Here is an 18,777-nt window from a genome sequence, read left to right on the forward strand (position 1 = left end):
TATATATATATATATGATGTATATATGTGCTGGGTATCTGTATATTTGTGGATATACATGCATGTATGTGTGTGTGTATGCATGTATGTATGTATGTATATGTGTATGTATATATATATATATATATATATATATATATATATATATATATATATATACACATAATGTGTATGTGTGTGTATATATATATATATATATATATATATATATATATATATATATATATATATATATATATATATATATATATGTTTATATGTACACATATGCATACCTATATGTGGGGTACATTCAGACATCAGGTCCACAATCTCACAACACCTTCCTGCACAGCTGCACTGTTCTGCCTTGCTACAACACAGACAGGTGCCACATATGCAAACAGCCTGACATTAGGGGGTATATGTAGGGCCAGATTGCAGGTAACCCTATTATACATATATGGCATTCCTACATGCTACAATACAGATTAACCTGAGTATCCTGCAAGGGGTGGGGTGTGGATCCCACGTGTCCATCATAATGGCATTACCTCCACCACCAGCTATTGGCCACATAACATACATACATACTTCTGATTACACAACACACACATTATGATGGCTTACATCTTATCAATCAGTGCTGCTCTGCACGGTTGAGGAGTATAGCCCACTACCCACAGGGATGGACTCTATTGTCCTTAGCAGTTCAGCTGAACATAATTACAACAACAGCTGAAGGCACATATAAAGCATTCCACATCATCTATCTCATTATTATGGACCAAATTCTATGGTCACTTACATGCATATATACTTCACATACCTGTTTTGGGACTACAGACTCTTCTAGAGTGTTTATTTCTTTTTTTTTTTTTTTTTTTTCTCTCAGTCTCTCTCAAGTAAATGGAATGAACTGCTTTGCATAGATTGCAACATGGAATTTGTAGGTGATGCACATGATCAGATAATGGCCTCTGCACCAATCTGTGTCCTCCACTTGCTACCTACATGCAGCATGCTGTGTAGTACTTCCAATTACCACTATCATGGCAAGCAGCTACTATAAATCCCTACATCATGTGGGCATCCTTCCTGTGTGTGGGCATCAGTGTTACAGACAACAGGTAGCAATACCTCTTACAGGAAAACCTGGACACTCAGGCCAGCTACATATTTGTAGGAGATTCCAGAACTACAGACAGTGTGAGTAGAGTTGTTGTATGTACTGTATAGCACTGATGTTACAGGGCTTTTGTGTACATACTAGTTTAACTTGGAATGCAGTCTGTCTGCATAGCTCTCAACTGTGGGCCTATCCTCTTGATGGCCAGAGGTGTGCCTATTATGTTTTGTCTGTCCACCACACGGGTCTTGTGTCAGATATATCACTGGCAATGTGTTAGTGCTATCAGTACATGGCTACATCCATTTCTGTTTCTAACTTCATATTCCTGACTAAGGGTATTTTGCAGACTATCCTGTAACACCAGCAACTTGCTTAATGTATGACAACAGTTTTACACATATGGGCTTGTGTTCCAGCCTTTGTCCTCCACCTACATACTAGGCTTTGCACATATGACATAGTGTCAGGGGGGTTTCTGTAGTGGGTTGTGAGTATGTCATGTTGCCATTCCTGCTATCAGTCCACTGCTGTTGTGTCCCCCACACATACTGTGGGGTTGGGGCTATATATGTGTTGACTTCACCTACACAGTACATGTGTGTCCTTATGCACTCCAGAGGTCAGAGTATGTAGCAGTGGTATATGGCCCTGTATTATTGAGTCTAGGGGGGGATGCACAATAACCAACCTAGGCTGTTACCACATGTGGGGGTATCAGGGGTAAGCTGCCTTAAGGTATCTGAATGTACATTATCATACAATCCACCTTGAGTAAATGCAGGCCTATTGCCTCCTGCTGTACAGACTGTTCTGTTTGTCAGTGTAATTGTGATAGTATCAGTTATGCCTTGTTATGTAGCAGTTACATCCCATTGTGTCAGCTGAGGACGTTACTCCCTAGGGATTGTGTACAGAGTGTAGATAGAGGCTACTGAACTATACATCTGTATTACTTACTGTTGATTGTGTGGCCCTGTCTGTCTTTACCATTGTAATACTTAAAGGCCTCGGCCTGGACAACAACATATGTCAATCTTTCCAGACTACTGTATTAGTATAACTGTTTCACAATTGCATTACTCTATTTATATGTATGTCAGTGTCTAAACAGCTATATGACATGGCATATACAATTGTAATAGTACACAAATAAAGCTTTCCCATGTATGCAAACCTGTGTGTGGTGTTATATCCTTTGAACTCTCTGTGGGTATATGTTGCAGGCAACAATTGTCATTTGTATGGGTGGCTCATACAGTGTCCACTTGGTAAGGTAGTAACTGTAGGCATAGTGGCTGTTCCATATTGTATCTTCATATGTATCTTCCTATACATATCTCTGCGTATGTATGTGTAGTTATATCTATATATATTTATCTCTCTCTCTCTATTTAATAAATATATATATATATATATATATATATATATATATATATATATATATATATATGTATCTGCATATATGTGTCTTTGTATAGGTGTCCTAGGGATGTGTATTGCTTCCACACTGTATATTCCCTATGGGAGCCAGGCTGTACTGCGTGATATGTTACTGATACCAGCCTGACATCATACAGGTGGGATGGAGTACTGTTAACATATTGTGTCCATGTCATGTCAGGTCCTGGTTATGGGATCTGCAACAGTCAGTAGTGTATTGCAGGGCAGACATGTTTGGCTGTGGGGGGAATACCTATTCATACAGGACATATGTTGTTTGGGGCCTCTCACCCCATTAATGGTGCATGTGGTCATATATGTTTTTATGTTCCCATTTTATCTACAGATGCATGTCCATATATACCTAATATATATATATATATATATATATATATATATATATATATATATATATATATATATATATATATATATATATATATATATATATAGAGAAAGAGAGAGATAGACATATATATATATATATATATATATATATAGAGAGAGAGAGAGAGAGAGACATATATATATATATATATATATATATATATATATATATATATATATATATATATATATCTCTATATATATGTGTATCTGACATGGCTTAGCAGTAAATTATTTTGGCTATGGTGTGCAGGGTCCTAGGTTCGAGCCTTGCAGAAGCTGTTTATTTTGTTGCTGGGCAGAACAAGGGTCATTGCATACAGAGTGATTAAGGCACTTTTAAGCAGTTGTAAGCGGGTTTGTGCGGGTTTGCGTGGAGGCAAGCAATGCTAACTTCTGGTTACAGTTTCTTATACTCGGTTAGCTTTTCAATTTCTTTCATTTTCTTAACCTCTGCAAGCATTGCTAACCTCCTCACAAACAGGCTTAAACCTGCTTACTGCTGCTTAAAATTGCTTAGTCCCACTTACCCCCACACTATTTTTTTTAAAAGAAATGAAAAAAAGGGTTGATAGTAAAGTGGTGAAAAAGGGGGCACAAAGAGGGAAAGACAGTAGGGAAATTAGCTAGGGATGTGCAGGATGGTTGTAGGGAAGGTCCATAGCTGCCATTTTTTTCTACAGCTGTGCATATACACTGAATTTGGAGGTAGATTTGGACACTCAAACCCCTGAGAGAGGGGTGAGGACAACAATAATATGGTGTGATGCCAATTAGACCAGATTATATATATCCAGTGTACACATGTGGAAAATGGACAGCTATGTATGGGGCGGGATTTTTTTGGGAACCAATTGCCCTTTTTTTCTCATGTGAGAGTGGGATGTTGGGGACGGATGGTATGTATATTTTGGGAGGCAGGTTGGGTAGGCTAACAGACAAGACAGACAAGATGCATACAGGGGTGGTATATAACACATGACGCATACAGGGGTGGTATATGACACATGTGGGAAGTAGATGCCTTGATGGGGAGGGGTGTTGAGAAATCGGACGCCCATGAGTCCCCTAGTGGAAACACTGGGACTGAGCTCCCCACCCATGGGCAGTCACCAATGCATCTTCAGAGTCTCGAAGGTGGCTGTGCTGTGTGCTGAGTCGCAGACTCAAACCAAACCTCTAGTTGCGAAACCCGGCCCTCGAGCTGGCGTAGCAGATCTCCATCCTTCCTGCAGAGCTCACTATGCACCACAAACCAGACCTGGTGACAGGTTCCTGTCCACTCCCGCTCCCAGAGGGGGGAGGAAACCACTCCAAGGATTCAGACCATGGCTGTGTCTGCTACAAGTTAAACACTGTCCATCAGAGTTGTGTGTCCTATATAGATATTGCCGTATATCTACTATCTGCTTTCTGTCTTATAATTCTCCTGTGGTTTTGCATTCTGCCCTTGTATTACAACATTCTTATACAGGATTCCCTAGACAGTTATATTTTGTAGGACAGTGTGGGTGACAGTGATGAGAAGTACCTTATTATTCAGAGCAACTGCATCAGTCACAATACCAAACAATACCAAAGTAAACAGTACCAGTACAGGGTATCATTCTTGTATTTCTGGCCACAGTGTTGGTATCTGACAGACCTGTGGGAGAAATGTTTGTTAGCACAACCTGAATGTTGCCACACACAGTACTAGATTCCACATTAGTATTATGCACATACATCTCACTCTGTTACTGTACAGACTCTGGCCACATCTTGACAACATGGGGGTGTAAATGGGACATACGTGGCTTTTTTACTCTCATAAGGTTTTGGAGAGTTGGTAGTGTGCCAGCTTTGTTCTCATAGATGTGTGTCAATCAGTTGTATTTCCTGTTTGCTGCCTATACATTTGGGATCATCACACTGATTTCCCAGGGGGACGGGTTGACAGGCAGCAGATATGGGCCATTTTACTGGACATTCTGGACATATCTGTGCAGTTGTGGGGTATAATTCTGTATGCAGACTATTACCACTGACGAGATTCGAACCATGGCTGTGTGTGCTCAAAATAAGACAGTTTACATCTCATTTGCATGTGCTATTCAGATTTTGCTGTCTGCCTTTTCACTGTTTTCTGTCTGTGTCTCTCAGTTGTACTAAGTGGCCTCTGGGGATTACACCAGTCATATACAGGCATTCCTACACATTCTATTTATGGTCCACAGTGTGGGTAACAGTGCTTAATATAACAGTACTATTACGTGATTGCAAATCTACATTACCATATGATACCATAGTATATTCATGCAGTCCAGCAGTTAGACCTTTATTGTCAGGCTATTACGCTTTTATTTACATACAAACTACATGAGACTCTTCCTGCCATATTCTCTGGTGTATGCAGTACTTGCCTTAAACAATACAGGTTTTATACAGGTGTCGCAACCTCTCCAGGTGACTTCCATGGGCCTCCTGGTTCTCAGCCTGCTCACTTGCAGCTGTGGAGGACATACGAGGAATATTTAGCCATACCTACCCATGATATACATGAGCTGGCTATTATTACACACATAGTGGAGTGATACTTACACACAGCTGGGACATCCCCTGCTGTTCTAACCTCATGGATCCACTGCTTCAAGGGGTCCCCCTTATGATTCTTCAGGTCGGCATATTGATGCCTGACCTGCTCACCAGTTTGGGGTATGCCAGTGGCACAGGTGAGGTCATGGGTGAGACAGTCCCAGGCTTCTGCCTTATATTGGGAACCCTGGTACTGGCCCTGCGCAGTCTCTCTGCTCATGGTCTTTGAAAAGGAGTCCTGCCATAACTCTGGAATCCTATATGCACCAGCGCTGTGCCCAAAAGCGCACACTTTCTCCCCTTTCTGCCATTGTGCCTACAAAAGGAAGCTACAACCAGTTATGAGATGTATTCCTGCCTGTTGGGTTTAAGTAGAGCCGATTTCCCCGCACTTTTCCATGATTTGCCAGTTTTGAAAAGGCTAGGCTATGGGCAAACCTGCTTACCTAGGGTTGGCATTGTTTAAAGGGGTATACCACTGGGCACATTGAGTTACCTGGCCTACACATTGCTTTACACCTCCTAAGCTGGCCTGTGCAATGCTTAGTGTTGCTTACATTAGACGTTGCATTATATTTTCATTTTGTCATTGATTTCTTATTCATTACATCTATATATATATATGCATGGTAGCCATGAGTCATGTGTACATATACTGTATGGGGTCCTTGTGTTTTTTATTGGGGACTTCAACACTCTATTACAATTACATCTCACATCTGGGCTTACTGCTGTACTCCATTTCACATATTTATGTTATGTAGTGGGTTATAGAACATATGACTGTATACTGATTCCTTTCACAGGCTCAGTTTGATTTTACTATAGTGAGGACCTGTTTTGCGATACCTCATTCTTCAGTACTGCTGTGATGGCTTGGTGGTTAACTACTGGTTCTATCGTGTATAGGGTCCTGGGTTCAAGACCTGCAACGCTGTTTATTTTGCTACTCGGCAGAACAATGGTCATTGGATACAGAGTGATTAAGGCACTTTTGAGCAGTTGTAAGTGGGTTTGCATGGGTTTGCCTGAGGGTAAGCAATGCTAACCTCCGGTTAAATATAATTACAGAGAGTTAGCTTCAATATTGTTTAACCTGTGTGTGCATTGCTTACCCCTGCACAAACTGGCTTAAACTCACTTACTAGTGCTTAAATATGCTTACTACTGCTTTTGGTGCTTGCACTTGCTTACTAGTGCTTACTCCCACTTACAATTGCACTGATTTAGACAGTAATAGCTAATGGTTCTTGAGAAGGTGGGGGATTTGGAAGCTGTATGGAGTTGTCATTCATTACACATTTTACCTTCCATTTGTATCCATAATTGTTGTGTACATATACTGTATGGAGCACATGTGCTTATCTGTGGACTTTGCAACGTTATGACACTGACACCTCACATGTGCATTTAATGCAGTATTCCAGTTCACAAATATATGTTATTTAGTAGGTTATGCAACTAAAATAGTGGTCATAACGTGATTTGCCATGGAAAATGGAATGTGCTGCAGTGGGACTTGAACCGGGAATGCCTGCTCATAAAGCAAATGCTCTGCCCACTACACTATTGCTATACTACTTCATTTGCATATATCTTCCTTGTTATCCTCTTCAGCCATTTAAGCTGCATTAACCGTAGCTAAGCAATGGGGTACACCCGCGCACCTACGGATAGCTTTAATCAGATTCATAATGAAAACGAAAATAGGTTTGTTTATTTGATTTGTATTTACTATTGCTGTTGCGCACATGGGGGAAATGTTGCTGGGGATATGCAGACACCTATGTGTGGTCTCGCTCATTCCTTTGGACTTTCTGCTGTTCTTCATTGTGGGGACATATATATTCTGAAAGCTCTGCTCTCAGACACGCCCCTTGCACTTACATCCTCCATGTAAAATTAGTAGCTCAGGCAGTGTGCCTTCATTAATATACATGGCGCGCTGCCATCCTGCTCATAAACGGCCACTTCCATGCAGGACTAAGCTAGTCCTGCATGGAAGATTAGTAAATCCGGGGGAGTATTTGCTGAACTACATGCTGAATTATCCATATTTGTCTGTTGGGACTTGATTTTGTTGGTTTGAAAGCTTTAAAATGGAGCCCACCTTGGAGGACATTATAACTTTCATCTTGATCTGCCTGTTTGTTGACTACAAAACTTTCTGTATTATACAAGTGGAACTTGCAGTTTCATTACAATTTGTGTTTCACCTCTCATGACTTAATTTGCAAGTTTCTTAACTCAGACATAAAGAAGTGGCATCACTAAATATATATGAATTACATGTAGTTGTTTTCCAAATTTTGCTACCTAATTTTATTTATGCAGTGTTATAGTCCTGCTGACATGGATGTGCTAATACCTAGAGAGGAGCATCATTGCATGATAATGATAGAGCAGTTAAGGGCTGAGGGTGAAACATTGCTTGCTGTGTTGATATGTTGTAATGTCTGGCAGCAACACTTATATTAATGATGGCCTTTCTGCTACTATTCTTCGTGGAAGAAGAAAACTTTGTCAATTTTTCTTGAACTGCAGAAACTGCTTTAACCTGTTGTCTTGCTTTCATCATTTCTTGTGTGTTTTATGTCATCCCCTGTTTTTAGTTCTTTAACGTCTTTCTCTGGATTTGTTTTTGTAGATAACAGAATAGTTTGGAGATGGATTTCTTGACAATGGTACAGCATGTCAGACTAAGGAGAGTAAGTTGTCCCAGACAATGTGTCCAAGTCATACCTCTCAACCTGGAAACATCAAAAATCTGCACAAAAGTAGGTACAACTGGCCAAAAATCGGGATGCTGATTAATATAGCATTTGTATACATAATCATTTAACCCTGCCCACTCCAATGGAATTGTGGGATACCAACATGAATATTGAAGTCCCTAAATAATTGGTAGACATTTGAATTTCATACTTCATACCCCTCAGAAAATACATAATAATGCAAAACCTGTTATTTTAGCAACAATTTGTCCCTATTTTGGGGCCTTTGTCCTAGCATTAGTTTTTGCTTTGTCCAGATTTCATGCTCCGAGATAGAATCATTTGTTTCCATCATAGTTTCAATTTTTTTTTAAAGAAACAGATACACATAGCACTTTGTGACAGAAACATCTAATTGATGAGTGCAGCTTCAAAAATTATTAATTTGTACTTAAAAACCCTAATTTCAAATATCAGTAAATCCTACAGATATCCAAATACCTACCTCTAATAAATAAAACATAAAAATCTTACTATAACATGCATAGATCACTCTAGACTAACATACTTAACCCCCATTAAAAACTAATTTGTGCACCAAGGCATACCTAAAAAGTATGCCAATTGTATTTTTGTGCTGACTTACTTGAGTTGGAAACCAGAAATAACTAAACTTTATCATCAAAGCAAGGTCATCTGTAAGGAATACAATTCTCTATTACACAGTGCTAGCAGTGGTGATTACTATATACGCTTTCTGGAGAATTTTGCGACATATTGACTATTTAATGAATAATAAAGATAATCCTTGAGGTAAATATCAATAAACCAAGCACTTGTAAAAGTCTCACTTTGCAGGAATGTGCAAAAATGTAAAGGACCAGAGCTTCTGGGGGGAAGGGGGATTAAGGCCTCTTACGATCTTTCAATTGCTACTCTGTTAGTTAATGTCATTATTAACATATATGAACAGGTGAGAAGATCACAGTTAATTTCAGGAAATACATGTCATTCCGCAGTCATTCTGTCCTGTCAATCAAATCTGTCTCAATCAAATCTGTCTCACCCACACCTGCATCAACACATCTTGCCAAGACATATGACAATCCTTGGCTATCCCACTGGAGTGTTGCTAGGAACAGACAGCTTGTCAAATCCATGACCTTCACAAGGACAAAACCATTTAGAAAACAGCAATGACACATTTTAATTAAAACATTTCAGTAAATCTGATAGAATTGCACTGGTCAGATCAAAATTGGTGCATAACTTAGCATATGTTTATATTCAATAAAAATAACTTTTCAGTAACCCAAGTTGCTGTAAACTAGCCCCCCCTAAAAAGAAGGGATGTGGAGTTAAAGATGTCAATGAAATGCGTTCTACAGTTCAACAAAGTGATGACAATTCATTGGCAAGTAAAATATCAACACGATATGGTACATAATGCACCTTTAAATATGAGTTTTGTTGAAAGTACAACATTTACTTGCACATCGGGGTTACAAATGAAAATCTCAATGAAACTCCTACCAACCAAGGGTGATATGGGTCCTGTGCTGCCATGTTCATTTCATTAAACTCCAGTAATGGTTGATCAATTACAAGAACACAACGTCTGCATGAGGCACTGTTACAGAGCTAAAAACTAAACGCAAAGTTACTAAAATAATGGGTTTTACATAGCGAACATTTTCTGAAGGATCTGAAGTGTCATTATGTACTGACTTCAATCCCCTATGATTTGTAAGAAGAAAAAAAAACACCCAACTTTATGAGGAGCAGACCAAAAAATGTCAGGTAAAAACAGCATTCTCTGAAAATCTGAACAGTTGATTGACGCAACTGTGCAGGTAAGTATCTGTTGGAAACATTATACTCACACACAGGTGCACATAGACCTTGCAGCGACTTGCCTAAGTTAAAACCTGCCTCATTGTCTGCCTCCCACCAAGAATCAAGCCAGAGTGTGGCTAACCAACACCATATTTCCTTTCACACTTTGTTTACCTCCATCTTGGTCAAGAGTTGAGGAGTCAGGTTGACCAACCACTACTGACACTACAACAAGTCCGATAAGATATCCTCTCTTCCTCTTTGCCCCATCAGGAAATGCATCAAGAATTCCACAGGGCCATGCCATGATAAGCAGTCCGTGCCAGCCACAGAAAGTTGATAGCAAGCAATCCTCCAATGAATGGTAAAACTGTGTCCAGGCAGTTAAAGTGAGACTTCAACAGTCCCCACAAGCTGCCCACAAGTTGGCAGCTGTTAACAACTAAAGTTTTTTTTTATTTTTTGAAATCTCCTGCCAGTCCCACGTCTCCGAGAGTCAGGCAGTTAGGCGCTGTCTCACAAAGCTGATGTCATCACACACGCCCCTGTACCTGGCGATGTGTGGTGCCATCAGCCATAAATTTAAAGTCTTACATATATTAAAAAAAAAAGTCAAAAAAATCGGGCATTACAGGGGCCACTTGGGAATTCATAGCACCCCAATACTTTGCCCTCAAAACTGGTAAACACCGAGGAATTCAGTATGTCTGAGAGGTATGGTCCAGGTATTGTGGGCATGGACATTTCAGTATGATCAGTATTAGCTGATTTTTTTATTTTTTTTTTTTTGTTACTAAACCATGGGAAAATGTTGAAACTTTTTTATTTTAATAATTCTATTTTTTTCTTCTTTTTTATTTATTTACTTATAACCACTACAACAATTAACAAATATGAATAATGTCCTTTTGTTTTTTATTTATTTATTCATTATCACATTTCTGTCTTTTCTGTAAACTATATAGGACTAAGCACTTAAAATTGAAGTTATTTCTTTTCATTGAAATTGTAGACTTCACAAGTAAAAAAAGAAAAATGTATTTGGTTAATATATAAGGAACACATCACAGCAAATCACTCATATCCATATAAATTAATAAAAAAGATTAATGTTTATGTGTTTTGTTAGTTCATAATAACATCTATTTCTAACAATTTTTCTGACAGAAAGATAATATTGATGTTCTATATCCAGATCAACCTTTGCTGCCCATTACAGGTTTATTAGTCTAATATTATAATACTTTGCCTTTTTACTTCTCTTGGATTTTTTTACTTCTCTTGGATTTTTTCTATCACTTTCCTTACTCTCTTCTACCTATATCCTTTTGCCTTATCCCATTTCTTCTTGGATCTATTTACCTAATATTTTCTTCCTCAACACTAGTGATACCTCCCATGTTTCATTCTTATTAACCAACCTACAGTTAATAGCATTTCAATTTTTTTTCTTTGTTGTATCCCCTACATCCCATCTATTCCAAATAAACAACGTTTTCATCTCACCTTTACCTGTCGTATGTACAGATTTTTATGTATTTCTTTATTTTTCTGTTATGCTTTCTGTACCACTTGCATCCTTACCACATATAATTATACTCTAAATCATTATGTCCACATGTCCAGCACTCTGGCTTTTCCCATTAGCATTGTCTCCCCATAATGTTGGGGTCCTATACCATCTATACAGCAGTTCATCTGTTTGTCTCTTACTGGCCCTGACAACTTTAAGAACTTCACCATCAGCCATGCTTCTTCGCACTTTTCATGACTTCCTTTCCTTAATTTCTTTATTCATCTGTCCCTAGAATTATTAAAGCATATTTTGCCCTTTACTTCCTTTTTTTGGTATTTCCCCAGTTGCGTTCCTTTCCTCTGATACCTCCTTTTTATTCTCACCCAGCCTTCTTCTCCCCTTTTCATAACAGCTCTTCTAATTACTTTCTGTACACTAGCAAGTATCTTCTCCTTTGCTCAAAAAAAAAAAAAAAACTTTTCCTCACCTGCTTGAAAGACGTATATTGCCTTATCATACCCTGTATTTGTATATTCCTCAAACCTTATTTTCCCATTCTTTAAGCACATACTTTTCTGCTGCCTGTTAATCAGCATATGCTTATTTCTTGCCTTATTTAAGCCCCTTTGGTAGCATTCCTGTCTCATGAAATTCCTTATTCTAGCATGTGCTGCTATCATTATTTTTTTGAAAATTAATTTTACTCTTCCTATCATTATTATTCCAAGTCTTCCACCTGGCTTCATCATTTTCAAATCCTGTTAATGTCTGTATGGCATTCGTTGCTACTGCATGCTGAGGGAGCAGTGACATATCCCACCCTCCTAACTCTTTCCTGGCCATTCGCTCTTCTTGCCTATCCTTCCTCTCACTTCTCTCCAACTAAATACATCGCATTCTTTCTTTACCTCCCCTACCCATACTGCTCTTGGTTTTATTTGCATATGCCTCAACATGCATATTATTGAAGGTAACACAATTACCCTTTTCACCTCTGTTCTCTCACTCAGAGTATTTATCCTTCTGGCCAATTAACTGTATTCCTTAACTCCTAACAGTTTTCCTCCTAATCTCTTCCAATATCCGGTATGCTTTCACTCATGAATATTTATCCTTCTTATTTTTACCACAGCAAACCTGCTGGCCATTTTCCCCGTCGCAAACCACTTTTGCTATCACTTTTTTGGAGTGATAATTCAGATATGATTCTTCCCCAAACTCTTCAAAAATCTGAGCAGTGAAAACAACATCAACTCATCCTGTATTAATAGCAAGTACTCATCTGCAAATATATACTATTCATCTTGCTTTTCTCATCTTTCTATCACTTTGATTTTCCTATGTACAACTTTCCCCATCACCAGTATGAAGCTTTTTAAGGAGAAATGACATCCTTTTCTTGTTCCTCACCCAAATTTTACCTCATCTAACAAGCACCAATTTACCCTGATCTAAACCTTTGTCTTCCTATATGATGCTGTAATACTCTACAAATCCCACATAGTGCTGCCATCCTGAAAGTCCCACCTCAGTAAATTGAATGCCTTCTGAATGATGGGGAGCAGCATTATTGCCCATTTTATCTTTTCAATTTCACACCATCCAATATGACATAATAACAAAGCACCAATCATTTGTGGAAGATTCTCTTTCAATAAACCCATCTGCATCTCTTCCAACAACTATGGTGATGACATATCCAGCATATATTTTAGCTATAATTTTTGCATCACTGTTGCATAATGAAATTGGTTTATAATTTAAGGGTCACCCCCCCACTTACCATTATCATTTTATAGGTTTATAGGTATTTAGTAAATTATTGATCTGTGTGTATCTTATGAAGCCTAGCCCTGCATTCCCATGACAGTTCTTTAGGCCTTATATTCTGCATACCGCGGGTAATAGATAGTCTTAACAGGATAAGAATGACATTTCCATATTTTTCTTTATTTTACACAAGATATTGAGATCCCTTTAACACATATTTATGTTATTGTTGGATTTACAAATATATAATAGGTCTGATTGGCTAGCATCTGTCGATGCACTGTATGTGATTCAGAGGTCATCTCTCAGTAGCCTATATGACACATGGAATGATTACATCCCTGAACATGGATGTCATACCTCTATAAATATTAACTGTACAATGAAAACGGACTTCTTTATAATAGTTGATATATAGTCATCAGAAGGTCAATTCATTGTCAACATACACTCCTGTGTTGATTTTACTGAATGATATGATTATACATTTTTTGGGGATGTAATTTTAGTCCAAGTTATTACCCAGTTTATTTGTTTCGGACAAGCCAGTTTGGAGGATCTTGGTGTCCTCTAGGGAGTTCATGATGGCATAAAGTTTATGATAATCTGCATACTTGTTCAACTGCAAATGATTAACATTATCTTTGGTATCTAAGAAGTAAATGCCAAAGAGGAGTGTTCCAAGGACTGAACTTTAGGGTACATTGTTAGTTTGAGTAGGTATGTCTGCCAACCTTACTTCCAGGGTTCCATTTGTGAAACAATTTGCAAAGCAATGGATTGTCATTCTAATCAGATAGTTTGTCTGCAATATCTTAATGCAGAATGGTGTCAAACACTTTTGTGAATATCTGCATGGCATAGATATTTGTTTGCATCCATTGCTTCAATAACTTTTTCAAAAATACTGACTATGTTAGGTAGGCAGAACATACCTTTGACAAATCCAAACTGGGTGTGGTCAAGAGTCTGTAAGTCATCTTTATCATTATCTATTAATTCCATAATTCTATTTCTATAGCCTTACATAGGAGTGCTGTCAGTGTCTATAATTACCTAAGTCCATTGATGCCCCCTCCTCTTTTTTGCAAGGAAAACCCTGGGGTACACTGCTAGTGATGAATATTTTGAAGACAATAAAGCCAGTAACATCCATTAACCCACCACGAAGCCTGTTTTGAGGCTGATTTTTAAAGCATCTGTAGGCTGTCTGAGAAGTCATGTTTCAGGCTGACCAGTTGGTAGTCTGTTACCTTATTCAGCCCTATAGTCAGTGTTTCTGGCCTTAGTTCATGCCTTGAGAACTTGTTTTGGGGAGAGTTGAGGGGAGTAGATGCAAGTATGTGATCTGAGAATACTGAAGGAGAGAGTTGGGTAAAGTTTCTGCTAAATTTGTCGACTAGTAAATTTGCTATGTCTTCTGTGTCTATATATGTGATATCATGTATTATTAGCTTTGCATAATACTGGGCAACTTTTCTGAGATTTCTAATGTAGTTAAAGAAGTGAAAAACTTTTTTCCTATGCCTTGGTAGCTATTTTTAACCTCATATCTGGCACTGATTGATTTGATTAGAATCATGGGTTCCTTATTTAAATTAACAAGAGCAGTTCTGGGATCTTGAAAGTAAGATTAACTTTTGCATGCAGTAAGTTTTTTCTTTCATTAGAGCCTTTATGTATAAGGGTTCCAATATAGTGGCCTGTTTTTGAATTTGACAGTGTATTTATTTTGGAGAGGAACAGTTGCTTCTGTGCAGCTATTCATATGTGCATAGAAATTGGCAGTAAAGAATTCTCCTTATACAGTTGGGTCATCAGGATTGAAATCACTTTTCAATTTTACCAGTTCATCACTTAGCTTTAGTAGATTAGTATTTGCATAATCTTCAAACACCAAGGTAATGGAAGGTGCTTCAGGCTTTAGTTCTGTGGTAAATATAACTGACTTGTGGTCTGATTTAACCAGGGAGTAAGTTATACTTGAGAGAGAGAGCAAAGTCATCCTAGGTCATTAAGGACCAAGTCCAGGACTTTGTCACCCCTAGCTGGGGTACAGACTAACTGTTCCAGAGAGTTTGCTTTGAATACATCCAAAAATCTCCAGACCTACATATTTGAGGATGTATGGGTCACCACATTTATGAAGGGGTAGGTGAAGTCTCCTAAGAGAATGGTGTTTGGCTTAATACATAAGTACTCCATAATACTTGGGTAGGAAGCATTTGCATTGAGGAATATAGTGGGCTTCCTATACAGATATGATATGTTAAGGGATTTTGTTAATAATAAGATGGATGTGGAGGAGTTTCAAGTTGCTATCTTTTCTAACAAGTCTGGAAGTGAAAGTTGTTTTATGAGAAGTATGCCACTGCCACCTTTCATGCCTTTTTCTAAATGGGTAGGCCGGAACATGTGTATTGATCGAGTGTTATCATTAGTCTGGAGTGCTTCCTTGAAGCAGAGGTTTTTTTTTTTTTTTGTTTGTTTGTTTTTAAGGCTACTACCATTAAACAGCAATATCTTAATAGGTTTCTGATTCTATATACTTATGATAGTAGCTTTAGAAGACTGACATTGCCTAGAAAAACAAGGTGGGCAAGGATTTAGCCAATATACAAACACCTTGCTGGAGGTGCAGGATATCCCTTATAAAGTAGTTAGGACTGATTACCAGCTCTGTTCAGGTTGATATATACTGTATCCCAATTGAATGGCTTCAAAAGTTAAGCCAATTCTTGAATTCAATATATATTTTTTTATTGCAGCATCAGTCTTGGCGATTGTAAAATACTACTGAAGGCTAGACTCATACCAGCCTCAGACACATATTCCAAGTGCTCCATCATACTTTTCTTCATATGGTCCAGGTAGGCATGCCTCAAGTCATTTACACCTGCACTATGTCTGACAGTGATCCTCTCTTTGCACAGCTTGTGGTTGATGCAATATTGTGACTCACTATGGAGTCACCCACAAAATCCTTACACTCACCCACATCCCCTAAATCTAAATTCAAAACATTATGTCACTACCACTACCTTGTAAAAACACTCCCCCTCTCTAAAACACTTCTACTAGATGGGGACATCCACCCCAACCTAGGTCCTGCCTCTCCTATAAATTCTTCTACCAACTCATCTGCCACCAACTACAACTGTCTTCCCTGCCTCAAGTAACAAACACCTTGTTATATACTCTATTAATATACAAAGTCTACTTAAGAAAACCCCAGAACTACATTCCTGGATTACCCTATACTTCCCATACATCCCAACCCTGTCCAAAACGTGGTTAAAACCTCACATCTCCAACACAGAAATGCCCCCCCCCACTATAACATTTACAGTCAAGACAGAGTAACCAGACAAGGTGGTGGAGTTGTAAGCATGCACTCCAAACATCTAAATTTATCCCCCCTAACCATTACCCACTCAAATTTCCATCTAGCTGAGCTACTTATCATGAACTGCCACCTTAACCCCCAAAATAAATTTGTCATTGCTGCAATCTGTATTCCACCTGGAAACAATATTCCCATCCTTGAAGCCATCCTGTCATGGATGTCACTCCATATTCCCTATGAAACCATCTTTTTAGGAGACATTAATATTGACTGGCAAAAACTATCCACACCCAGCCCTTCCCTAAACATCGGCCTTAATGGTTTTCATCGGCTGCTTACTCTACCCACAAGTTTCAATAAAAATAATAAGAATAGCTCAACCCTGGATTGAATCTTAACATCTGACCCTAACTTCTATCGAAACCCAGCTACCTTACCAGACTAAGTGAGCACCTTCCTAACTGAGTACATACTCTATTCAGGTGCCTAAGTTCCATGTCTATAGTGAATGTTGCAACCTCTCCTCTTTTAATAATGATACTTTCAACAACATGCTGAATTCCATCAATTGGTTCATTCGGAAATACACCTCCCAAATGATGCAGTCCTATATTTTAGTGACATTTTCCTTACCATCCTTGACTCTCTGGCACCTCTTAGAAAAGTTAGAATAAAAAAAACCCACATGCATTGTCTCTGAAAAGACACCCTCACTCTTATGAAAAAAAGGGATATCACCTGGAAACAATGGATTAAAACAAAATCTACTTCCTTTCACCAAAAATATAAAGAACTTCATAATCTTACCCTTGTTAGTGTGCTTTTTTGTAAGAAAAAAATTCTATTCTAATGCCCAACTCACCCATAGCTCTAACCCCCAAAAATTCTGGCACTGTATTAATAAAATCCTGCACCCAGGCAACCCTACCAGCTCCCAACCCCTACCCCATCAAAACTCCCCTTGAAACCACCACTCTTTTAAACTCCTATTTCATAGAATCTATTCTCAAACTAACTTAAAATGGCCAAAACTAATCTCACACATACCACTCCCAGTTCTAAAAATAACGCCTCTTTTATACTTCCTCCCCAACTTCTTACATAAAATCCCTTCTGCTTTAAATTAAAACCTTGTTCCCCCTCTTCTGACAAGCTTCCTCCCCTCTTTCTTAAATTAGCTGCTCAGTCAATAGTCTGTATCCATTTTGATTAATAGATCCATATAGGAATCCACCATCCCAGACCTATAGAAAGCTTTTTACACCATCCCATTACACAAAGCTGGCAACAATAATGAACCATACAACTACCGAACCTATTACATTTCTCTCTCCACTATCTAAACTCCTTTAAAATGTATACACTAAAAGCAACTCAATTACCTAACAGACAATAACGTTCTAACCCCTACACAACATGGATTCAGACAACATCATAGTACATCCACTGTCCTTCTGTCATTTACTCAGACCATTGCTGAAGCTAGAGGCAAAAATCTACTTGTTTCTTTCCTCTTTCTTGACCTCTCAAAAGCTTTTGTTACCACCTCTCACTCCAAACTACTTAATAATCTATCCAATATCAACCTAGCCTCCTCTACTATTAAATGGTTTTCTAGCTATCTCATTATAGACAACAGTCAGTAAGATGGCAGTCCACCTGCTACCATTTCTTACCCACTCATACTGGGGTCCCTTAAGGCTCCATTCTTGGCCCTCTACTCTTTAATATTTTTACCAACCAACTACACACTTTCTGCACAACTTCCACCCTTATACAATACATGGACATCTCCACTCTTATTACTTGTTCTGACAATATTTCTAACCTCCTCTCCAACACTCAGAGTAGCTTCCTGTCCATTGAAAAATGGTTAACCAACAACCAGATAATAGTTAACCCCAAGAAAACTAAATTTCTACCCTTTCTTCCCAAAACCCTCTCTTACCGCAAAACAACGTTCACCATTTCTTTTCTTGATAACACCATCATTCATACTGAGCCACATACAAAAGTCCTCAGTATTATAATCGATGAGCAACTGAAATTTGATACCCATATGCAGCACTGAATTAAAAAGTCAA

This window comes from Protopterus annectens, chromosome 5.part1 (assembly GCF_019279795.1).
Source record: "Protopterus annectens isolate FY-2018-M chromosome 5.part1, PAN1.0, whole genome shotgun sequence".
Lineage (NCBI taxonomy): Eukaryota > Metazoa > Chordata > Ceratodontiformes > Protopteridae > Protopterus > Protopterus annectens.